The sequence below is a fragment of the Hemitrygon akajei genome, chromosome 3 (assembly GCF_048418815.1).
Source record: "Hemitrygon akajei chromosome 3, sHemAka1.3, whole genome shotgun sequence".
Taxonomy (NCBI): domain Eukaryota; kingdom Metazoa; phylum Chordata; class Chondrichthyes; order Myliobatiformes; family Dasyatidae; genus Hemitrygon; species Hemitrygon akajei.
Window position 1 is genome coordinate 130393539 of NC_133126.1, and position 26377 is coordinate 130419915.

Below are 26377 nucleotides of genomic sequence, written 5' to 3' on the forward strand. Positions count from 1 at the left end.
GTCAATCCATAGGGGAGAAGGTTGTTATAGGCTACAATGGGACATTGATAGAATGTAGAACTGGGCTGAGAAGTGGCAAATGGAGTTCAATATAGAAGAATGTGAAGTAATTCACTACAGAAGATCAAACTTGATTGCAGAATACAGAGTTAATATCATGATTCTTAACAGTGTACAGGAACCAAGGGATCTTGGTTTCCATGTCCATAGATTGCTCAAAGTTGCAGCACAAGTTGATAAGGTGGCTCAGAAGGTGAATGGTATGTTGGTCTTCATTAGTCAGGGCATTGAATCCAAGAGCCACAAGGTATCGTTGGGTCTCTATGAAACCTTGGTTAGATCACACTTGGAATATTGTGCTTAGTTTTGTTTGCCTCATTATAGGAAGGATATGGAAGCATTAGCGAGGAAGCAGAGGGAATTTACCAGTAACGTTGACTAGATTGCAGATCATGTCTTACAAGGCTCAGATGAGTGAACTAGGAATTTTTTTTTGGAGTGAAGGAGGATGATAAGTAACTTGATAGGTACAAGATAATAAGAGGCATAGATAGAATGGACAGACAGAGACATTTTCCTAGGGTGGAAATAGTTAATAAGAAAAGACATAATTTTAAGGTGTTTGGATGAAAGTGTAGGGTGGATGTCAAGGGTAGTGGTATGCACTGGTAGGGGTGCTGGTAAAGGTATAGATATTAGATATGTTTAAGAGACTGTTAAGCAGGTGGATTAGAAAATGGAGGACTATGTGGGAGGGAATCAGAGTCAGAATCAGGTTTATAATCACTGTAATGATATTTGTTGATAGAAGTTAGATTGATCTTAGAGGAGGTTAAAGGGCCAGCACAACATTGTGGGCTGAAGGCCCATACTGTGCTGTACTATTCTATGCTCCAGGTTTTGCACCAAGGGACATAGTGATAAATTATACAAAAATAAGAGAAAAAAAATCAAAGCACCAAAAAAGCACATTTTATGGTATATTATTTTGCTTTGCTTTACTCTGCTCCTCATTGCTTATGACCCCTTCACATCAAGCAATTTATTTCCAGGCCTGAATGTAGCAGGTGTCTTATTTTCAAATCTTGTTTTCTGTTAACATGCATCATTTCTACAACTGACAGGTTTAATGTATAAAACCCAGTTAAAATTCCACACTAAATTAGACACGTAGTGGTCACACAAAAATCAATTTAATGCCTTCAAGACAAATTGAGGTTTTTTTGCTTCTCTGTGATGGGAAATCAATACGAACCAATGGCTAAGTTATTTATCACCCAACACCACAGTGAGACTCAGGTCTGCAGCTACCGAATACATAACATGTCTCAACTGTCCACTCTTGACAACCTTATACACAGTACATCCAAACTATAACCACAAGAGATCCTGCAGATGTTCAAAATGTAAAGTACTACACACACAATGCTGTAGGAGCCCAGCAGGTTAGGCAGCATCTATGGAAAGGAATAAACAGTTGATGTTTCAGGCAGAGACCCTTCATTAGATCTGGAAAGGATGGAGAAGAAATAGAAAATGGGGAGGGGGAGCATGAAGTAAAAAGATAGGAGGTGATAGGTGGACACGATAAAGGGCTGGAGGAGAAGGAATCTGATAGGAGAGGAGAGTGGACCATAGGATATCAACAAAATAACAGATATCAACAAAATAGAGAGAGTACAGCGGAGATTTACTAGAATGTTACCTGGGTTTCAGCACCTAAGTTACAGAGAAAGTCTGAACAAGTTAGGTCTTTATTCTTTGGAGCGTAGAAGGTTGAGGGGGGACTTGATAGAGGTATTTAAAATAATGAGGGGGATAGATCGAGTTGACGTGGATAGGCTTTTTCCATTGAGAGTAGGGGAGATTCAATTTGAGAGTTAAGGGACAAAAGTTTAAGGGTAGCACGACGGGGAATTTCTTTACTCAGAGAGTGGTAGCTGTGTGGAATGAGCTTCCAGTAGAAGTGGTAGAGGCAGGTTCGGTATTGTCAATTAAAGTAAAATTGGATAGGTATATGTACAGGAAAGGAATGGAGGGTTATGGGCTGAGTGCGGGCCAGTGTGACTAGGTGCGTGTAAGCGTCGGCACAGACTAGAAGGGCTGAGATGGCCTGTTTCCATGCTGTAATTGTTACATGGTTATATGGTTATATAGGAGAAAGGGAAGGAGGATGGGCACCAGCTGGAGGTAATTGGTAGGTGAGGAGAAGAGAAGAGGTATGAGAGGAACTAGAGTGATAAATGGAAGAAAAGGGAAGGGGAATAGAGGGAAATTAATGGAATTCAGAGAAATACATATTCATGCCATTAGGTTGGAGGCTACTCAGATGAAACTTAAGGTGTTGCTCCTCAGAAGAGGAGGCCATGAACCAACATATCAGAATGGGAATGGGTTTTGGAATTCAAATGGTTGGCACTGGGAAAGCCTGTTTGTTGCATATGGTGCGAAGGCCCTCAACAGAGTGGTCCTCCAATCTATGGTAAGTCTCACCAATGTAGTGGAGCACCAGATACAGTAGACAACTCCACCAGGTTTGCAAGGTGAAGTGTTGCCTAACCTGGAAGGACTGTGCCCTGAAAAGTGGTGAGGGAGGATGTGAATGGGAAGGTTGGGCACTTCTTCTGCTGCAAAGATGTGCCCAGAGGGAGATTAGTGGGCAGGGTTGAATGGACAAGAGATTCACAGGAGTAATCCATAGAGAAAGCAGAGAGTTGGGTGGTGGAGGGAGCGGTTAACATATGTTTGACAGTAGAATCCCATTGATGATGGGGACGTTGCAGAGAATGATGCACTGGATGTGGAAACTCATGGTGTGGTAAGAGGAGCTCCATACCTGTTAAGGCAGAAAGAAGACAGGGCGAGGACAAATGTCCGGGAAATGGAGAAATTGCAGGTGAGATCAGCATGAATGGTGGAGTAAGGGAAACACTGCTCTTTGAAGAAGGAGGACATTTCTAACATTCTGGAAAGGAAAGTTTGGGAACAGATGTGATGGTGATTAAGGAACTGAGAAAAGTGAATGGCACTTTTACAGGTGACAGGGTAGGAAGAAGTATTGTTAAGATACCTGTGAGAGTTGGTAGATTTTAAAAGGTATCAGTAGAGGGTTAGTCCCTAGAGATAGAGGCAGAGAGACTGAGAAAGGGGAGAAAGGTGTCACAAATGGACCAAGTAAATTTCAGGGCAGGATGGAAGTTAGAGGCAAAGTTGATAAAATTTGCAAGCTCAGATGGGTGCCTGAAGCAGCACCAGTGCAGTTGTTAATGTAGCGCAGAAAGAGATGAGGAGCATAACAAGCGTAGGCTTCGAACAAGGACTGTTTCACTGCCAGTGTAGCCAATAAAAAGGCAGGCATAGCTGTGCCGACACAGGTGCTAAATTACTACTCCTTGGGTTTGGAGAAAGTGGGATGAACTGAACGAGAAATTGTTGAGTGTGAGGACCATTTCGTCTAGACGGAGGTGTGTGGTGGTAGAGGTGAACTGGTCAGGTCTGTTGTCGATAAAGAAGCAGAGAGCTTTAAAACCTTCTTGAAGATTAAGGGACTGGGCTTCCGTGGTGACAATGAGGCAATCAGAGCCAGGGAACTGAAAATTGTTGAAGATATTGAGAACATGTGAAATGTTGCAGATGTGGGTGGGAAGGGACTGTATAGATGCAGCCTAGGAATGCAGACAAAAATTCAGTGGGGCAGGAGCAGGCAGAAACTATGGACCTACTTGGACAGTCAGGTTTGTGGATCTTGGGTAGGAGGTAGAAGCGAGCATGTGCGCTAAGTGAACTATGAAGTTGGTGACAATGGATGGGAGATCTCCAGAGCTGATGAGATTGTTGATGGTATGGGAGACAATGGCCTAATAGTCCTGAGTGGGATCCTTTTCAAGAAATACGTCTGAGAGTCATCGCCTGACCTCAACAAGGTAGAGGTAAATCCAGCAGACTACAACAGCGACTACTTGTCTGCAGGTTTGATGGTGATTTTGGGAATGGTGCTGAGAGAGTGGAGGGCAGTGTGTTCAGAGGTGGTAAGGTTCAAATTGGAGAGAGCAGTGCTGAAGTTGAGATGGTTGATGTCTCATCAGCAATTAGAGATGAAAAGATCCAGAGCAGACAGAAGACGAGAGGAGGAGTGTTGGAGATGGAAGAAGGGATGACCAGTGTGGGATGGGGACTCCTTGCAAAGAAGTAGGCTTTGAGATGGAGGTAATGGAAGAAGAGCTCGGGGCCATGCCCGCTCCAGACAACCTAAATCACAACGCAAGCCCAACTACCCTTGCTGAGACTGTATACACAATATAAACTTTGGTCTTAAAATCTTCCAGCTGAAGACAAACCAGTATTTTCAGGCTAATTTCATTTAAACTGGTAGTTTCAAGTTACTTTCATTTCAAAGGAAGAAAAGTTTTAAGTTCATTATCAGGAATCAGATGTGGGACAGCAGTGTCCTGGCAAGAGAGGAGACTAGAGAAGACCACAGGACATCTTTGCAATTGTCCTGTAGTACCGCCAAGCTTACAGAGTTTGCAACTGCTGCAAAAGAAGATGCTTTGTTGATGTGATTCTGATCAAGTTACCTGATCACTGCTCCACAAATTGATCCACACTGGACTCCAAGGTGATCCCTTTGACACTAGTGTGCCCATGGGACCATAGCACCAACAGCTCAGACCAGGTCATGAGATGGTTAGCTGAAGAAGGAAAGGTGCAGGGGTGCTGTTTTCATCCAGACCCAATAACCCTCTTTTGGAGGCAAAGATATCTCTGCTTGGGTTTGCTTATGTAGCAATTTCTCCTGGTAGTTTCACATCTGGACTTCAGATTAGGATCAAAGTAATCTACATTAAGATGACTTTGCTGTTGAATAGCCTAAAACAGATGAAGGGGTAACATAGCAGTTGTGCTGCAAGCATAGGACTACAGAGGTCTGCACTATTGAACTGAGACCACAAGAGCTGTTGATTTTAAATTGGTAAGAAAATGCACCTGGAATAAGAAATTAAAATCTATAATGGTAAGCATAAAATCTGTCCGCTCACAAATGCACATTCTCCTTGTGCCAGAGATAGAGATAATTTTGGGCATTGAATCTATCCCAGTTCACACAGCAATTCTGACCCACATTGTTTCTCTCCTGTAAACTATTCACATGACATTTTCATCAATTCCCCTGCTCACTTACACACAAGGGGCAATTTCCAGTGACCAATTAACCTATCAACCTGCAGATCAATCAGTAATTGGGAGCAAACTGAAGCACCTGGAGGAAACCAACATAATCAAAATTCAAATTAAATTTATTATCAAAGTACATACATTCTGTTTCTCTACCAGGCTGTGATGCAGCCAGTCAATATACCCTCCGATACACTCTACAGAGGTTTGTTAAAATTTTAGATGCCATGCCGAATCTTCGTATATTCCTAAGGAAGTAGATGTGCTGCCATGCTTTCTTCATAATTGTAACTCCTTAGGAGAACATCATACTCGACCTTAGGTATCGCACTAGGACTCCAAACATAGAGGAATGAGGTTTATTGTGAAATGTCTAAGCATGTCACTTAGTTCAAGGGGTATCTGGACAGATGGTGATTTTCCACATCAGTATAAAAAACTCTTTGCAGGCTCACACTGATAATGATTGGGGCACAATGGTAGTTGAATGAAAGCTTGGCATAAGTCAAAGGAAGAGCACTAATCCTTCTCCATACAAGAAATAATTCCTAGTGGATGGATGTATTACATTGTTTGGGGATATTTTGCAATGGCAGATTTTGCTAAGGGCATTACATAATGTGGTGAGGGAAATTATACTATTTTCATTATGCCTTTCTTAAGCTGAGCCTTCACCTTATTTATATTAATGAGGAAGAAAGAAATGAAATGGAAAGGTTATTTAGTCTTGGTCAGACACAACCCGTAGGGACAGTAATGAGATTGAAGGAATAATTTATTTACTTGTTAAATAACATGAGCGCCAGGATGAGAATGTTCTTCAAAATATAATTAAGGGCTACTTAAAGCCCAATTGGACTCAACAGAGGATGAAGTTTAACTTATACATATTAGATTATGTCTTCCTAAAATACTTCCCAGTATTTTGGTGATGTATTGCTTTTAGGAATTTGACAGAAGAGACCAAAGTAGAGTGTCCATCTCCGGTGTTGCAGAAGGCATACGTTATCCAGTTCATTATCCAGCCGCTATAATTACACCTACCTGTCAGTACGCTACATGTGTTGAAGATTTTGTTAATGCGGTCTTAGTCTGACATTAAGGAGAATTGCCAACTGCCTGTTTGGTGTAGATTAGAAATTATTTTTGTTCAGCGACAAACAATGGTGTTGAAGTTCTGAGGTGGGTACGTTCTGATTGTGGCAAATTAACTATGACATTGAAGGCATAGTTTTGGTAGAAAGGACACCTTATATTCTGCGGAAAGAGATCTTCTTCTTCTTCGACTCTTACTGCTGTATCCATGGTGGAGGAGGCCATTCACTGTGGGAAGTGCTATGGAGAACGTTCCAAGGCAAGAGATATAGGTATGGATTCTAGGTAAGGAACATTTGGGAGAAGCTTGCAAGTTATGGCACAAGATACAGAAGAAGGAACATCAAGCATGGGAAAAAGGAAGTAATAAACATCATGGAAAATCAGACATTGGGAAAGGGAATTTGGAGCATTGGAACCATTAATAAAAAAGAGCACCATGGAAAATAATATGCTTTCAGCTCTTGAAAGAGTATGTTCATTTGGCTGGGTGTCAAGTATATCGGGCCAGGGTCCATGAAGTTATTGACAGAAGGAGGGTTCTAGGGACATAGACAGTTCTAAAAATTGTGCATCCTCTCAAATCCCACCACAGCAGTTAAGGGATATAAATTCAGTTAAAAACGTAGAAGTAAAAATGCTGGTGTCAGCAACAGTAACCATGAATACAACTGATTCAGAGCTTTAGGGAAAATATAAGCTGCAATGGTTTAGTCTTTGTAACTGTGATTAATTATATAGACTGTCAGCTCAATTTAATGTGGAACTGGTTAACTTCTTTATTGCCTCACCATCTACGGTATACTAGCTATTCTAAAAACTATGCTCTGATTAAGAAGAGTGTTCTTATGAAGGAAATGAATTGATACAGCTTAATTACCTAAAATGAAAATAATAACTGACATTAAGTCTGAGAAAGTTCAGAGTGGTGTAGGGTTGATGTCCTTCAAATAAGATGGAGTATTAATGGACAACACTGAGCAATTCCTGAGTGTGAGGACATTGTCCATTACAGATTACATACCGGATGGTGTTTTAAGGGCTTTGAATGATACAGTCTGTTTGATGCTTTGTGAACAACTTGATGCTCTGAAGGTGGATCCCTTTGTGGAGGGGGAGAGTGTTACATCAGTCAGAGTTGTTTTCCTTTACTAAGTTTTAGAAACAGTTCCGACTTTCAGATATTTTCTTTGCATTAATTGTGTTTTTTATCTCAACTTTTTTACGGTCATGTGGATGTTGGTGTCACAGGTGGGAAATGTGTATGCATAGGTTGTGCAAAAGTAAATACAGCTGATGGTATTTCCTGATGCTGAATGTGGTGTCAATGTAGTTGTGCAAGAAGTGGGAATGGTAAGAATATCATGATGTCCCTTTGACATGAGCAGCATGGGTAATTTAGGGCAGCACAGTGGTGCAACTGGTAGCCCTGCTGCCTCACAGCCCCGTTGACCCAGGTTCATTACTGACCTTAAACACAAGAGATTCAACCGATGCTGGAAATCCAGAGCAACACACACAAAATACAGAAGGAATTCAGCAGATCAGGCAGCACCTATGGAAATGAATCAGTGGAATCTATGGAAATCAATATTTTGGGCCAAGACCCTCCATCGGACCTGGAAAGGAAGGGGGAAGAAGCCAGAATGGGAATGTGGAAGGAGGCAAAGGAGTACAAGCTAGAAGGTGATAGGTGAAGCCAGGTGGGAGGGGGAAGAGAGATGAAGTTATAAACTAGGAATTGATAGGTGAAAAAGAAGGAATCTGATAGGAGAGGGGAATGGACCATGGGAGAAAGGGAAGGAGGAAGGACACTGGGAGGAGGTAATAGGCAAGTGAGGAAAAGAAAAGAGGGGAGCCAGAGTGAGAAAAGGAAGAAGAGGGAAGGGGAATGGAAGAAAAACAACCCAAATTTAGAGAAATTGATGTTCATGCCTTCAAGTTGAAGATTATCCAGAGGAAATGTGAGGAGCTGCTCCTCCAGCCTGAGAGTAGCCTCATCGCGACAGAAGAGGGAAATCCTGTTTGTTACATATGGAGCAAAAGTGCCTGACAAAATGGCTCCCCCAGTTGATGTCAGGTCTCACCAAGGTAGAGGAGGCTGCACTGGGAGCACTGAATGCAGCAGATGACCCCAACAGATTTTCAGGTGAAGAGTTTCCTCACCTGTAAGGACCTTTTTTGACCCTGAATGGATGTGACAAAATAGGTGATTTTGTCTATGTGGAGTCTGCACATTCTACTTGTGGTTGTGTGGATTTACTCTGGGTATTCAGTTTATACCCCAATCCCAGAAACGTGCAGCTTGGTAGGTTAATTGGCCACTATAAATTGACTTTTTTGTAGGGTGAGTGGTAAAATTTAGGAGGGTTTAGAACATGGAACAGTACAGCTCAGGAACAGGTCTTTTGACCCATGATGTTGTGCTGAACTAATTAAACTAGTAATTAAATGCCTAACTAAACTAATTATACAATACCATATGTAACACATGTGCAGTGCTCATCTTGTCTTATGTGACTGGTTGTTGCACTCTTTATGAGAAAAACTAATTACATAGTACTACACTAGGTACTAGTGGGCCATCAGAAGCTCTAGGTATCAGAAGCAGGCAGTGAATAGAAAACACACACTTCTAGAGGTAAGTTTGTTTATAAAAAAAATAGCAATATATACAAAATATTTACATGAGTAAGAATAATGCAATATTCCAACGTTCTGACTTAGGTTACAAATCTCATATACCAAAGGAAAAACAAATTCCATTTTAGTTAAAATCAGTGAGATTCATTAGAATAACCTTTATTACTCCAATTTCTCTAACTAATTAGATCTAGTATTATTTCCTATTTAAAGGTGTACAGACTAACATTTTCCTTTTTATTTATCTCTAGCTAGTTAGGAATCTAATTGAATTTGTATTCTTAAGTATTATGGTTAACTTCAGTTTCAGTTCAGGTCAGTACGTCTACAAATACAAACACCAAATATATATATATATATATATATATATATATATATATATATATATATATAGGGATAACTCCTTTCAAGATAAATTCCCCAACATCACCACTTTTAAACAAAGTAAATCTCAATCAGTAGCTTCTCAAAGTCTTTAAAAAAAAAATCAGTTCTTCGGGAAAATCAAATTCAGATGCTTTGAATGAGAAATAAACGTATCTATCCAACGTATTAAATCCTCTATGTCTTGAAACATTTCGTTCCTGTGCTGGTTCTTTGATCTTGGGTGGCTCACCTTTTTGTTTCTTGGTTTGTTGGATGAACTGTTGGGTCGTCCATGGAAAGTTGTTTCACAATACTTAAACAAAAAAAAATCCTGACCTGGGTACAATAAGATTACAGTCCGTAAGTTCATATACACATTCTATTTTCTGTTTCAAAATAACTCAATTGTCATTCCCAGACATTTCTCAGTCATGACACTACTGAACGTATTTCACAGACAAATGATACACTTGGAACACAAAGCATTTTAATCAACCAAATCCCTTGGTATGATTTAATATAACTAATTCCTGGTTACATGGTAGATATCTTGGACACCACTCTATGCTGATATTGTCTCGCTATAGCTGGTGTTCATTATAGCCGAAGCTTCAGCAAATCTTTTATCAATATTGTCTCTCTCCAGGATTTCCAGTAAGTAGAGATACTAACTTCTAATTCCACTTTGAACAGTTTTCATCTTTAGCTAGTTTCTAATAGTTTGTGGTGCTTCTGTCGCTTGTCCACACCTCTTTCTCACATAGCTTTTTTTCTCAAGTCTTTTTTTTTAATTTGGTATACTTCCTTTTCATCACTCCACAGCTGGAGCTTTCTAACATTTCATCTTTGGGTTTAATTAAATTCCCCTTTGTATTTATGCAGTTCCCTTTGAATATGGCTCTAAGTTGCACTGTATTGGGTTTGGAACGTTCAACATATGTGAAATTACAAAGAGGCTCTACAATAGCTAAGCTCAGAGCTTGGAAAGGGGACTGAACTATTATCACTAAAGGATTTCCTAGCTCAGGATATGTTGGAATTCTAGGTTTTTCTCTGTGTCTAGATGACCTCCTGAGTGCAGGCTTTTCTTTGCGAGAATTCTCATTTGACTTGTCTTTACTAGTCAACATTTCATCGCGTGTCTCTGTTTCTTGTTGAATTTCAGACTCATCTAGGATTGACAAAATTTCCAGACTTCTTTTTTGTGTAACTGTTCACAGGTTTCTCAATTATTAGAAGGTTCATCTACAATGTCAAGTCTTAGTCTGAGGTAATAAACTTCATCCTTGTCCTCTTCAGAGTCAATTGGATATTTTTCCTCTTCCACTAACTGTTCATTCTTAGTACTCCTGCAAGTTCTGCACTTGCCAACAAGGACTGCAGAATGTTGTTCATCATCTTCAGAAGGAAGAAATCCACAAAGGAGTAATAAATCCCTATGCAATGTTTGTATGGGCCCAGACTGGTTCTCAGGATGTACCTTGTAGACAAGCAGATCACCAGCCTAGCTCACCACTACATAGACCATTAATTGCCATTGATCGACAATTTTGCTTTTACCTTGTAGGTGCACATACCTGTATGCAGTCTCATTCTTTCAAATCTGAAGCTGTCACATGTTTGTTGTAGCTGACCTTGTTTCAGTCTGCCATTTTCCGAGAGTTACCCATTGCCATCTTGAAGCTTTCCTCAAGATATCAAATTCTGTACATACTGAGAATGTGATTTACCATGTTTGTCTTTCAAGGGTAGTTCTAAAGCTAAGTCATCTGGGAGTCTGGATTGTCATCCAAACATCAATTCAAATAGACTGAAACCAGTTGTTTAATTCCTAGTACAATTATAAGCGTGGCCTGGGGATTCACAAATTCTCGCCAGTGACTTTTATCTTTGGACTCTAGGGTTCCCAGTGTATTTAAGAGGGTCCTGTTAAACCTCTCAATGGGATTTCCTCTGGGATGATATGGTGTAGTTCTGCCTTTCTGAATTCCAGCTATCTCACGCAATTCTTTAATAATGCTTTAATGATCAGTTATTTCTGACACATCCTTTGTGTTACTTTGATCAGGTTCTATTGTAAGAAAGTCCATGCAGACCAGCTGCAAGAGTCGAGTAGTCACAATATTCTCCAATGGAGCAGCTTTCTTAGGTAAGGTCTTTCTTCTTATGCATTGACTGCATGTTTTAATCTTGTGTTCCACATCAGCAGCCATCTTAAGCCTATAGAATCAGCTTCTGACTAAATCCAGGGTCTGATCAATACCCATGTTACCAAAGTCATCGTGAAGACTCTTCAGTATATCAGATTGAAACTCTTCAGGTAAAACCAATTGGTATGTTGTTTTATCTCTGGTTAATCATTTCCTGTAGAGAATTCCATCTTTTAGCTCAAGACCATCCCATTCTCTGAGAAGGTAGTATGGGTTTTGTGTTCCTCACTGAAGGGGACAGTTTTTCTCCAGTTTCCATCTGCCTGATGACTTCCCTAATACAAGGATCTGCTAACTGGGAATCTGTAATCTCAGCAACAGAGAGATAATAGACAATAGACAATAGGTGCAGGAATAGGCCATTCGGCCCTTCGAGCCAGCACCACCATTCAATGTGATCATGGCTGACATTCCACAGTCAGTACCCCGTTCCTGCCTTCTCCCCATATCCCTTGACTCCACTATCTTTAAGAGCTCTATCTAACTCTTTTTTGAAAGCATCCAGAGAATTGGCCTCCACTGCCTTCTGAGGCAGAGCATTCCACAGATCCACAACTCTCTGGGTGAAAAAGTTTTTCCTCAACTCCGTTCTAAATGGCCTACCCCTTATTCTTAAACTGTGGCCTCTGGTTCTGGACTCCCCCAACACCGGGAACATGTTTCCTGCCTCTAGCGTGTCCAATCCCTTAATAATCTTATATGTTTCAATCAGATCCCTTCTCATCCTTCTAAATACCAGTGTATACAAGCCCAGTCGCTCCAATCTTTCAACATATGACAGTCCCGCCATCCCGGGAATTAACCTCGTGAACCTACACTGTACTCCCTCAATAGCAAGAATGTCCTTCCTCAAATTTGGAGACCAAAACTGAACACAATACTCCAGGTGTGGTCTCACCAGGGCCCTGTACAACTGCAGAAGGACCTCTTTGCTCCTATACTCAACTCCCCTTGTTATGAAGGCCAACATGCCATTAGATTTCTTCGCTGCCTGCTGTACCTGCATGCTTACTTTCAGTGACTGATGAACAAGGACACCTAGATCTCGTTGTACTTCCCCTTTTCCTAACTTGACACCATTCAGATAGTAATCTGCCTTGATGAGAAATGATTGGTAATCCCCACACTGACCTTCCTGTGTGTAAGTGTCAGGTATAGCACTTGAATGCATCGGTACGGATCTAACAGATGCAAAGGCGACATTTGTGGCAGGTTTTGTTTGTTGGATAATGTGTCTCTCATACAGATTCAGCAACAGCAGTGCTGACTTCACCTGCATCACCTGAGTTCACCAGGTGACTTTCAGTAAACTTCAAGATGTGTTCCTGCTCTTTCTGGGACGTGAGATCCTCTGATAGTCCTCCATGTGGTCATCGGGTCAGCCGTCAGAATCATTGTTCAGCTTTGCAGTCCTATATTGCAGCTTAACATTATAGGTTGACAAGGCAGCTAGCCACTTGTAACTTGTTGCATCCAGGGGAAAGCACGCAAGTCAGGGGGTTACTGTCTGTTACTACAGTAAATAAACTACCATAAAGATAATCATGGAATTGTTCACTGACTTCCCATTTTAGGGCTAAGAACTGAAATTTATGGGCAGGATATCTTGATTCACTATGGGAGAGACCCTGACTGGCATAAGCGATGACCCTAATGTGCTGTCCTATTCTTGGTAGAGGGCAGTTCCTAAACCAGTAGCACTAGCATTTGTGTGTAAAATGTATGGCAGCTGAGGGACAGCAAATGTCAACACTGGAGCAGATACAAGTTCCTTTATGAGTACGGTAGGTTAAATGCTTCTTGACATGCGGTACTCCACCTGCCTTCAAATGGGTCTTTTGGTTTATGATGCTGGCCTTCACCTTGAGCTTCTTTCTAGTTTGTGGGCACCCCGATGTCAAAGCATTGAGTGGCTTAACTTTTTGAGAAAAAGCCATGATAAGTCGATGGCAATATCCAACAAATCCAAGGAAGAACTTCAATTCATTCAGATTTATGGGAATTGGCCAAGTTTTGACAGTGGCTACCTTGCAGAGTCAGTTTGAGCTCCTCGGTGAAACACTATATGTCTGAGATATTTTCCTGAGTGTGCAAAAACACACTTTCCTGGAGATATCTTAAGATCATACTCTCTGAGTTGATTTAGAACTCTCATAAATCTTTCCTTGTGTACATCCAAGTATTTAAGGAAGACAATGATGTCATCGATAAATACAAGAACTTCCCTCAGGTTCATATCAGCCATGCATTTCTCCATGAGTTGCTGAAATGTGCTTGGCGTGTTTATAATTCCCTGTGGCGTCTTATTAAATTCACAGAATCCAAGATGGCACACAAAGGCTTTTTTAGGCTTGTTGGCTTCTTCTGTCTGATAATAATCAGATATTAGGTCAAGGACTAAAAACCATATGGAATCAGTCAATACCATAGAAGTGTCTTTGAGCTTAGGGAGTGCGTAGACATCTTTAATTGTCTGTTGGTTTAACTTTCAATAATCTATACACAAATGGTCATCCCTGTTCTTCTTTCTCACCACAACAATTGGAGAAGAAAAAAGGGATTCAGACTCTCCTTCACTCTGTCATGGTCCGGTCCATTGACTGCTCATTTCAGTTAATTTCCTTTTCCCCATGTTTTGCCTGGCTCCTTCCCTGAGGCACCTGATCTTCATTCAAACCAGCAGCATAAAACTCCAGCTTACATCTACTCACTGCTGGTTCGTCACCTCAGCAGAGCGGCTATGCTCGTTCCAAGCCACCAAGAATAAGGGACCGTCTTCCATGTCAAGATTTGAACTGTCTGTTGTTGTTTGTTATAGTTGTCTTGTTCCCAGCTGAGTAGATTCAGACATTTGCTGTTACTCTGAGTTGGGAGTTCTGTCTCTTCGTGTCTAGCTGGGGATTGCTGGCCGTTTGCCGCTCCTCGGAGCAAGAAATGTATCGTCAGTCTTTGTTTGGGGTTGTCGTCTCCGTGTTCCAGTTTCAGGCTCCAAGTTCCAGTCCAAGCCAGGGCTCCGAGTCCCAGTCTGAATCAAGTTCCGAGTCTGAGTCCAAGTCAAGTTCAAGTTCAGAATCCAAGTCCATCTCCATGCCTGTGTCCTGCACTTGGGTCTGCTGCCCCAGCGCCCCTTTGTAACACATTCCTGTGTTTAGCAGTTCTTGGAGAAGCTTTTGAACAGCTTCTCTATCTTTTGGGTGTATAGGTCGAGGCAACGTTTGAACGGAGTTTCATCAATAAGGTGGATTTGATGTTTCTCTTTGTCAGTACATCTGAAATCTAAGTTGTGATGGGGGGATACATCAGGGATGCTTCATAATTTCTGGGTAAGTTTTGCCTTCCACTCGGTGGGAATAGGAGAATCATCAAAGTTCAACTCTGCATTTGACAATTTAGTGGATCCTGGCTCACTGGAAGTTTTAATTGGTAGTTCTTTTTAAAGTATAGGTTGTACTGAATTTAGTTCAGCTGCAACACACCTGGCAGAAATTGTGACGTCATGTGCTGTTATATTGGAGATTATTACGGGAAAGTGACAATGTTTTCCAGAGTAACAAGGCAAGTATTTATTACAAGTCCTCCAGGCAAGACAGAAGATGGATGTTCCACAATAGCCCATTTGTCAGGATGCGGCATTCTGATTGGGACTGATCCTCACAAGACTACAGGCTGTCCAGCTGGAATTTTCGAGGGCCCTTGCCAGGTAGTCTCACCAGCCCAACAGTTCCATCTGTAGTCTGTCTTTATTGCATTTGTAAAACTTCTAGGACTTGTTTGTACAGACAGACATACTTTATTGATCCTGAGGGAAATTGGGTTTCGTTACAGTCGCACCAACCAAGAATGGTGTAGAAATATAGCAATATAAAACCATAAATAATTAAATAATAATAAGTAAATCATGCCAAGTGGAAATTAGTCCAGGACCAGCCTATTGGCTCAGGGTCTCTGACACTCCAAGGAAGGAGTTGTAAAGTTTGATGGCCACAGGCAGGAATGACTTCCTATGACGCTCAGTGTTACATCTCGGTGGAATGAGTCTCTGGCTGAATGTACTCCTGTGCCTAACCAGTACATTATGGAGTGGATGGTAGACATTGTCCAAGATGGCATGCAACTTTGACAGCATCCTCTTTTCAGACACCACTGTCAGAGAGTCCAGTTCCACCCCCACAACATCACTGGCCTTACAAATGAGTTTGTTGATTCTGTTGGTGTCTGCTACCTTCAGTCTGCTGCCCCAGCACACAACAGTAAACATGATAGCACTGGCCACCACAGACTCATTGAAAGTCCTCAGCATCATCTGGCAGATGTTAAAGGACCTCAGTCTCCTCAGGAAATAGAGACGGCTCTGACCCTTCTTGTAGACAGCCTCAGTGTTCTTTGACCAGTCCAGTTTATTGTCAATTCGTATCCCCAGGTATTTGTAATTCTCCACCATGTCCACACGGACCCCTTGGATGGAAACAGGGTCATCGGTGCCTTAACCCTCCTCAGATCCACCACCAGCTCCTTAGTCTTTTTCACATTAAGCTGCAGATGATTCTGCTCACACCATGTGACAAAATTTCCCATCGTAGCCCTGTACTCGGCCTCATCTCCCTTGCTGATGCATCCAACTATGGCAGAGTCATCAGAAAACTTCTGAAGATGGCAAGACTCTGTGCAGTAGTTGAAGTCCGAGGTGTAGATAGTGAAGAGAAAGGGAGACAGGGCAGTCTGCTGTGGAGCCCTAGTGCTGCTGACCACCCTGTCTGACACACAGTGTTGCAAGCACATGTACTGTGGTCTGCCAGTCAGGTGATCAATAATCCATGACATCAGGGAAGCATCCACCTGCATCACTGTCAGCTTCTCACCCAGCAGAGCAGGGCGGATGGTGTTGAACGCACTGGAGAAGTCAAAAAACATGACCCTCACAGTGCTCGTCGGCTTGTCCAGGTGGGTTTAGACACAGTTCAGCAGGTAGACGATGGCATCCTCAACTCCTAGTTGGGGCTGATAGGCGAACTGGAGGGGGTCTAAGTGTGGCCTAACCATAGGCCGGAGCTGCTCTAGAACAAGTCTCTCCAGGGCCTTCATGATGTGGGAGGTCAATGCCACCGGTCTGTAGTCATTGGAGCCACTGGGGCACGGCATCTTCGGTACAGGGACAAGGCAGGATGTCTTCCACAGCACAGGAACCCTCTGGAGACTCAGGCTCAGGTTGAAGACATGCTGAAGTACTCCACATAGCTGGGGGGCACAGGCTTTGAGCACCCTGGGGCTGACACCATCTGGGCCTGCAGCCTTGCTTGGGTGGAGACGTTTCAGCTGTCTTCTCACCTGTTCAGCTGTGAAGCCCACCGTGGTGGTCTCAGGTGGGGGAGGGGTGTAGTCATGAGAGCAGGGTGGGGGGCTGTGAGGAGGGGTAGAGGGGAGAGTGGAGTATGTGTTGGTTGGGGGCTGACAACAGATGAATCATGTGGGGGATGGGCAGGGGCCACAGTGTCAAATCTGTTGAAGAACAGGTTAAGTTTGTTGGCCCTATCCACACTGCCTTCAGCTCCTCTGTTTCTAGTTTCCCAGAACCCAGTGATGGTCCTCATCCCACTCCAGACCTCTCTCATGTTGTTCTGCTGGAGTTTCCACTCAAGCTTCCTCCTATACCTGTCTTTAGCCTCCCTGATCTTGGCTTTCAGGTCCCTCTGTGTTGTCCTCAGCTCTTCCCTATTTCCATCTCTAAATGCCCTCTTTTTAGCATTCAGGATGTCCTTAATGTCCTTTGTTACCCATGGCTTGTTATTTGAATAACAAAGGACAGTTCTTGCCGGAACATTGCAGTCCACACAGAAGTTGATGTAACCAGTGATGCACTCTGTGAGTCCATCAATGTCCTCTCCATGTGGCTCACAGAGTACCTGTCAGTCTGTCACCTCAAAACAACCCTGGAATGCCTCATAAGCCTCCCCCGACTATTTCCTCACTGTCCTCAAGGATTGCAGGTTTACTCTTCACCAGAGGCACGTATCAGGGTTTGAGATGCACCAGGTTGTGATCGGACCTTTCCAGTGGGGGAGGGGAGAGGAGCTGTATGCATCCTTAACGTTAGCATACATCAAGTCCAGGGTCCTCTCCCCTCTGGTTGTACAGCTCACATAATGCCCAAGAGAGAACATTTGTCTACTTTGCAGTTTGGAGTAGTCTATATACAGTTCACCAAAGGTCAACTAACACCATAGGCTGTGTACGTAAAGAGACATTGGGATCAATCAATGCTAGGGTGGGTACTTCCACATCCACTCCTATAAAATCTTTTGGGAATGTAACATTGACATCTATATATCCCAGGGATGGAAACAGCTTGTCCATTCATACCCTCAACTTCTAACAAGTTGGTGAGAGAATGAACTGGTAGGTTTGACAAGCTGTGATCATAATAGGATTTAGAGATGGTAGTGCCCTGCGATCTAGTAAACATCTGCATTTTCTACCGGCTAGGCTTATTTGAGCAATGCACTTAATGCTGACCTACCCCTTAAGTGGGTTACTGTCTGTCTTCTGGACTTTATTTCACCAAGCAAGATCTTGGAGCTTTTGGGACATGCTTTGCCAACATCAGTCCCCATTTGTCCCACACCGCTTCTAGTTTAAGTGAGGCTTAATGTGATTCCCACTCACTCTGGCTCTTTTCACGTTGCCTTCTCTTTCTGCTACTAATGCAGCATTGGATTCATAGCAAGAGTTGGCTATGTGCCCATCTTCATCACATTTAACACCATACCAAGGTTTTGGTTTGACAGTTGGCTGTTTGTTAGTGGTTGTGGACTCCTGTTTATCTTTTGTGTCAGTCAGCCTTTCCTTTTGCTGGCATATCGCTTGCCATCTTAGAGCTCAGTTTTACCTTCTGCTGCTTTGTAGCTTGTAGAGTAGCTAGTTGATTTCGAAGCTCAGCAATTCATTTAGTCAGTTAAGAAGTAACTGGTTAGCTGTGCCACATCATCTTCTTTACAGGAACCTGCGGTCTGAGACTGTATAACAGCATGTTGTTTGACTGTTTCAAAATGCTGTTTCATGCGTGTGCTTCTGGAAGCCTGCTTGTTTTCCTCGGTGCATAGAAATGTCAATAGTTCAGTAAATGATGGCGAGTTTTGTTTTCTCTGTTCCAATTGCAGCTTTAAGATTGGGACTGGTCCCAAAATCCCCTACAAAACTGTTTTAAGAGATGCTTGTTTGCTTCAGTTTTGGCAACTCCGCCTTGCTTTACAGTCAGTGCCAACACTACCTGTAGCTGCTGTAGGTAGGTAGATGGGTTTTCACCTGTGTTCTGTACCATGTTCATGAATCTGGCGAATAATTCATCACCATCTTCCATTGTGGCAAAAGCTGTATCTACGTAAATAGCTAGTGAAGCTCCGGGGCGTATTGAGATTATGATGTCAGAGGCCAGTGGAAGAATACTTTCACATATTTTCTGTGTTCTTTGAAGATCAGACACACTTGGGTCTTGCAAGACCACTTCAACACTAGCATGCCAAGTCTCATAATCTGCCTCATTAAGTGGAGGAGGGGTTCTACCAGAGAAAAGTTTAGAGCCTTACTGGTGGATTGCCACGAGCCATCAAGTTATTACTGCACACAATGTACTCCACTATGAGTCTTTGAATATCTGGAGGGTTAAGATCACTGGGTTCACTGCAACTCCATTAGTTTGTATTACAGGAACTGAGGGTTATTCTGCATAGCAGCTGGAGCTGTTTCTGGCTGATTACTATCAGGGGAATCTGCTCTGAAGTGAGGAGTTGTGGTCTTGTAACGTACATCTTCAGCAGTTTCAGCAGTGACTATTTTGCTTCTCTCTATAGTAAGGGTTTCATTGATCTGGATTAACATCTTTCTCAGGATTTTGTCATAATCTTTCCCACGGCACTTTGCTAAGGTTTTCAACTCACCAAGGTAAGCTTGAGTGGTGTCTTTTCCAACTTTCTGAATGTAATCACTGACTAAAGTAACTACATGTTGGGAAACTTTCTGGTTACTGCTTGCCTGTTGAGTTTATGGTAGCAAGCGCTGGAGATCTTGCACTGCAGAGCCAAATTATACTCTGCCAAGAAGGAACGGGAGATTCTGCACCAGGGTCAGTTAGAGGAATAACTCTGGCAATTGAACCATATTTTTTCAAAAGTTGAGCATTTCCTCATTTTTTGCTGTTCCTGTTATACTGCTGGCTAAAACATCATTTGGGATTTTGACACCATTTTCCTCCATGACATCCATTTTCTTTCACTGTAGGTTTTAGTTGAACAGAAATAAATTTGAATAATAAAATTCTTTTTGTGCTTTGTATACTAATTAGTGTATAGTGTTTATCTAATAAACTGCCTCCAGGCTGGTTCAACAAGTTTTATGTAACACCTGTGTAGTGTTTGTCTTATCTCATGTGACTGGTTGTTGCACTCTTTATGAGAAAATCTAATTACATATCAGAAGTTCTAGGTATTGAAAGGAGGCATTGAATAGCAAACACACACTTCTAGACGTAAGTTTGTTCATTAAAAATAACAATATATACAAAATATTTATATGAGTAAGAACAATTCAAAATTCCAGCATTCTGTCTTAGGTTCCAAATCTCAGATATCAAAACAAAAAAACAAATTCCTTTTAGTTAGAATCAGAGAGATTCACTAGAATAACCTTTATTACTCCAATTTTGCTAACTAATTAGATCTAGAGTTATTTCCTAATTAAAGGTTTACAGACTAACATTTTCCTTTTTATTTACCCCTAGTTAGTTAGGAAATTAATTGAATTCTTATTCTTAAGTATTATGGTTAACTTCAGTTTCAGTTCAGGTTAGTATGTCTACAAATTGTAATTCAACACTAAATATATATATATATACACACAGCTTAAATCCTTTCAAGACAACTTCTCCAACATCACAACTTTTAAACAAAGTAAATCTGATTCAGTAACTTTTAAAAGTTTTTATAAAAAATAATCAGTTCTTCCAGAAAATCAAATTTAGATCCTTCGAATGAGAAATATACGTATCTAGCCAACCGTATTAAATCCTCTATGACTTGAAACATTTCATTCCTGTGCTGTTTCTTTGATCTTGGGTGGCTCGCTATCTTGTTTCTTGGTTTGTTGGATGAACTGCTGGGTCGTCCATGGAAAGTCGATTCTCAATACTTACACACAAAAAAAGCCTGACCTGTATACAACAGGATTACAGTTTGTAAGTTTGAATACACATTCTGTTTTCTATTTCAAAATAACTTAATTTCACATTGTCATTTCCAAACATTTCTCAGTTACATCCAGGCAAAAAATATATAGTTCAGACCTTGAATCCATGAATGCCACAGAAATTTGCATTCAACAGCAATACAGTTTGTCTTTTCCTGAGTGAACACTTGGGAGCAGCACCGACTCAAGCTCCTGTTGGAGTGCACTGGCTCTGATCTCTCTCCTGGTGGCTTTAAATAGATAACACCATGGCTTGAGGCCTAGTCCTCAAGTTCAAAGTAAATTTATCATTGAAGTACATATATGTCATGATATACTATCCTGTGATTTATTTTCTTGTGGGTATTCAGAGAAGATACAAAGAAACACAATAGCATCAGTGAAAACTACACAAAAGACAAACAACAAATATCCAAATGATAACAAATTGTACAAATACAAAAAGAAAATCTAAATAAATAAATAAATAAGATTGAGAATCTAAATTGTAGGATCCTTGAGAAAGAGTCCATAGGTTGTGCAATCAGTTCATTCTTGGGGTGAGTGAAGTTATCCACTCTGGTTCAAGATGTTTGAGGGAAAATAACTGTTCCTGAACCTGGTGGTGTGGGACCTAAGGCTCCTGTACCTCCTTCCTGATGGGAGTAGCTAAAACAGAGCAGGGCCTGGATGGAAGTGGTCCTTGATAATGGATGCTGCTTTCCTGCGACAGTGCTCTTTGTAGATGTGCTCAGTGGTGGGAAAAGCTTTACTTGTAATGGACTCGGCTGTATCCACTACTTTTTGTACGGTTTTTCATTCAAGGGCATTAGTGTTTCCATAGTAGGCCATGATGCAACCAGTCAATATACTCTCCACTGTGCGCTTATAGAAGTTGGTCAAAGTTTTAGATGATATGTCAATTCTACACAAACTTCTAAGAAATAGAGGCACTGCTGTGCCTACTTTGAAATAGCACATACATGCTAGACCCAGGGAATGATACACCAAGTAATTTAAAGTTGTGACCTTCTTCACTTCTGATCCTTTGATGAGGACTGGCTCATGCACCTGCAGTTTTCTCCTTTTGTAGTCAATAATCCACTTTTTGGTTTTTCTGACATTGAGTGAGAAGTTGTTGTGGCACAACTCAACAGATTTTCAATCTCCCTCGTATATGCCAATTCCTTATCACCTTTGATTTGGCCAACAACAATCATGTCATCAGGAAACTTAAATATGGCTCAGAGCTGCGCTTAGCCTCACAGCCATTAGTATAAAGTGAGTAGAGCAAGGGGATAAGCACACGGCCTTGTGCTGCTACTGTTCTGATGGTGATAGTGGTAGAGATGTTGTCGCCAGTCTGAACTGACTGGAGTCTGCAAGTGAAGAAATCAAGGATCCAGTTGCACAAGGATGTATTGAGGTCTAGGTCTTGGAGCTTATTGATTATTTTTGAGGAGATGGCAGTGCAAAGCTGTAGTCAATGAAGAATATCCTGATGTATGTATTTTCACTCTCCACATGCTCCAGGGTTGAATGAAGAGCCAATGAAATAGAGTCTGCTGTTGGCCTGTGTGATGGCAGGCAAATTGGAGCAGATTCAAGTTGCTCCCCAGGCAGAAACTGATACGTTTCATCACCAACCTCTCAAAGCACTTCATCACAGTGGAGGTCAGCGGTACAGGACAATAGTCATTGAGACAGATTACCATGTTCTTCTTGGATGCTGGCATAATTGAAGCCTGCTTGAAGTATGTGGGTACCTCAGAGTATCAAAGTGAGAGGATAAGGATATCAGTAAACTCTCTAGCCTGTTGATTAGACCAGGTCTTCAGTACTTGACCAGGTCCACCATCTGGGCCAGATGATTTTGGTGGTTCTTTCCTCCTAAAGAATATGCTCAAGTCAGCCTCAGAAACTAAAACCACAGGGTCATCGGGGCTGTGGGATTTTGTGCACGTGTCTCCATGTTCTGTTGGTCAAAGCGAGGATCAAAATCATTGAGCTGATTGGGGAACGAAACTGTATTTTCACTCATATCACTTGGTTTTACTTTATAGAAGGTGATAGCATTCAAGCTCTGCCACAGCTGTCGGGGATCCTTCTGTGATGCCAGTTTGGTTTGGAATTGCCATTTCACATGTGAGGTGGCTTTCCGGAGGTTATATCTGGTTGTCTTGTGTTGTCCTTGGTCGTCAGACCTGAACGCCATTGATCTAGCCCTCAGCATATTGCAGATCCCTTGGATCGTCTTGTGCCTCTGTTTAAGGAAAACTCTGAATGATTTAGTGGAAACACACTTATCCATGAGTGTCTTTATAAAGTCAGTGACAACTGTGGCATATTTAGTCAAGATCTTCTGATGAGTCCTTGAACATGGCCTGGCCCACCAACTTGAAGCAATCCCGAATCTGCTCCTCTGCCTCCTGCAGCCTCCTGTTTGTTATCCTTACCTAGTCTCCTCATTTATCCTCATTAGTTATCTGCCACTACTCCTGCAGCCCACCTCTGGTTAAGGAAGTTTTAACTATCTCTGCTTGATACCCTGCAATTCTTCACCAGCTTTCCACAATGTCCAAGGGAGAACATCAGGCTCTGGGGATTTATCAGTCCTAATTTTCTTCAAGACAGCAAACGCTTCCGCTTCTGTAATCTGTTTGTGGAGTCTCACTTGTATGAACACCATGTCCATTGCCCTAGTGAATATAGTTTCAAAAAATCCATTTAAGGTCATCTCCATCTCTTCTAGGCCTATGCACATATGACCAATCTGATCTTCAAGAAAACCAATTTTGTTGCTTGCTATCCTTTTGCTCTTAATATATTAGCAGAAGCCCTTGGGATTCTCCTTCACCTTGTCCGATAGATAGAACAACCTCATCCTCTCTATCATCCCTCCTGATTTCCTTAAGTGTTCTCTTCCATTTCTTTACATGTCATTTGTTTCTTGCTGCCCTGCCTGTAACTGCTACATATCTCCTTCTTCTTAAGCATGGTCTCAATTTCTCTCAAAATTCAAGGTTCTTTAAACCTGTTATCCTTACCTTTTATTCTGACAGGAACATACAAACACTGTACTCTCAAAATTTCACTTTTGAAGGCCTCTCACTTACCAAGCACACCTTTGCCAGAAAACAACCTGTCTCAATCTACACTTGTCAGATCCTTTCTGATACCATCAAAATTGGCCTTTCTCCAGTTTATCTCAAATCAAGAACCAGACCTATCCTTTTCCATCATTGTATTGAAACTAATGGCACTTTGAACACTAGGTCAAAAGTATTCCCTCACACGCACACTTCTGTCACCTGCCCTGTCTCATTCACTGATAGGAGATCTGTTATCTCACTCTCTAGCATTTTCTTTAACTTTCATATCTCACCATTGACAGCAGATTTTTGAGATGTTTCTGCAATGTACAGTATGATGTATAAACTTTAGCAACGTGGGTTCACTCCTGACATCAGGGGCTGTTTCGGTGAGCTGACATATTCTCTCCGTGACTTTGTGGGATCCTCCTGTGTGCTGCAATTTGTACCCACATCCCAAAGATGTGCTGGTAGTTTAGTAGGCAAATCTGCATAATAATTAATCAAAAGGAGCTAATGGGCATGTGTGAAAGAGGATGTGCAGAGGGGTGGGGAAATAATGTAAAAGAAAATGGGACTCCTCAGATTGTTCCCCTTGGAACAAACATGGATCCAATGGGACAAATGGCCTGCCTCGGTGTAATTTTAAGGATAAAGAGTTAAAATAAGCTGCTTGTTTTCCATCCCCAGTGCTTGGGGCATATCAAATAGAAAAGAAACAATCATGTTTTAGTATTATTACCTTTGTGGATATAGAACAAAGTGAAAGAATACCACAGGCATTGCAAATTGCCAGTAAATAATTACCAGAATGTAAATGTGAAAAATCAACACGATTATTAAACCCTGGCCTTTTTTTCCCACGTTATTCAAACATTTTAATAAAAATGTAAATATTACAACATAAATCAAGCAGATTCCAACCAGGCAACAGTCTTGCCATTCTACTGATAAAAGTCCCAGAAATTTTAGCAATTGCATTACAACCACCAGCTGTTAGAGCAGCATGTTCTGAAAAAAAATTATTTGCTCAGGACACCTCCTCCTCATGAACAAATGTTCCTGTGTAGATGGGTATAATTTGTCAACTGTGACATTTTCCTAGTTTCATAATCATGGCAACCTTGGTGGGTGCATACTGGGTGGTGGAGGACATCTTAGTTTTGGTGGCAGTGGTTTCATTCCCATTGCTGCTTCTTGGTCAGGAGGCATCCCCATAGGTGGTTCCATAGGGGACCTTATTCCAGGAGGAGAGTCCATCATACCCAGTGGGGTTACTCCTTGGCCCAGTGGTGGTGAGCCTCCACGCCCTGGTGTGTATTGCTGAGGTCCTGCCATGATACTGGATGTAACTGCAGCTGCTGCAGCTGTTCCACATGCTTGGAGTGTCATCACCTGCTGAGATATGCTCCTATTCCTTGGATAGGACTTGCAAACTCAGCTGTAGCTTATTGCATTCATGCTAGAGGAGGGAAACCATGACTCACTGCTCAACCAACGTCAGCAAGAGTTGCACAAGCAATTCCAGTATGAGGACCTTCCATTGTCATGGAAACCAGTGTTTCACCATGAAGCAAGACCAGTCCAAGAACTCTCTTTTCCTTTCACTCAGGTTGCTTGGAGTTCTTTGGCTTGATCTTCCTGAACTTATCACAATCACATACAGTCGATTAAGATTCACGTGTTTGTCAAACAGTTTGAAGTTTCTAATGAAGATGTGCCCGTCTTGAAGATGCTCCTCATTCTGTAGGCAGCATACTGAAGCATCTTGCTGCTCTCACTCAGCACTATGGCTGTGGGTGGGATAGGCCCACCACCCAACAGGTTGCAGAGTGACTGCAGGGAAAGCAAACATTTCTACAAAAGGCCACAGGTGCTGAGATACACGCCCTGAAGCCAGAGGTTTGGGTAACTCTGAAGTTTGTATGAATTCCTGTAGGTGTGTCACCATGGTTACTTTATTGGTTTGTGTTCAACCAGTTTCATATTCCTTCACAATATTTGTGAGCTATGTAAATAAGCAATCTATTGTTGACTGGAAAATAACGATAGCTCAAAATCTGGCCTGATGGCATAAGTATTGATTTCTCTTTGCAGTAAAACAAATTCCCTCCACACTTTCCCTCTTCTATTCCACACTCTGGCTTCTTACCTCTTCTCACTTGCCTATCATCTCCCCCTGGGTCCCTTCCTCCTTCCGTTGTTCCTATGGTCCACTTTCCTCTTCTATCAGATTTCTTTTTCTCCAATCCTTTATCTTTCAGACCAACCTGGCTTCAGCTTCTAGCTATCACCCATAACTGCCCCCATCTTTTTATTTTGGCATCTTCTCCCTTCCTTTTCAGTCCTGAAGAAAGATCTTGGCCCAAAACCTCAACTGTTTATTCATTTCCATAGATGCTGCCTGACCTGGTGAGTTCCTCCAGCATGTTATGTGTGTTGCACGAGATCTGCGGTAAGTTCCATTGTGGAGGTTGTGTAAATCTGGCACGGAATGTAAGATATCACAACAGAGTGCCAGCACCATGATGATTTTCAAATTTTGTGGCTGAATTGCTTTCATACACGGTGGTAAATCAAAAT

At 41.9% G+C, this 26377-nt stretch overlaps 1 pseudogene; it reads right to left on the reverse strand.

The window, feature by feature from the left end:
* Positions 1-24907: 24907 nt before the first annotated feature.
* Positions 24908-25579, reverse strand: LOC140723767 (small nuclear ribonucleoprotein-associated protein B' pseudogene; annotated as a pseudogene).
* Between the last annotated feature and the right edge of the window lie 798 nt (positions 25580-26377).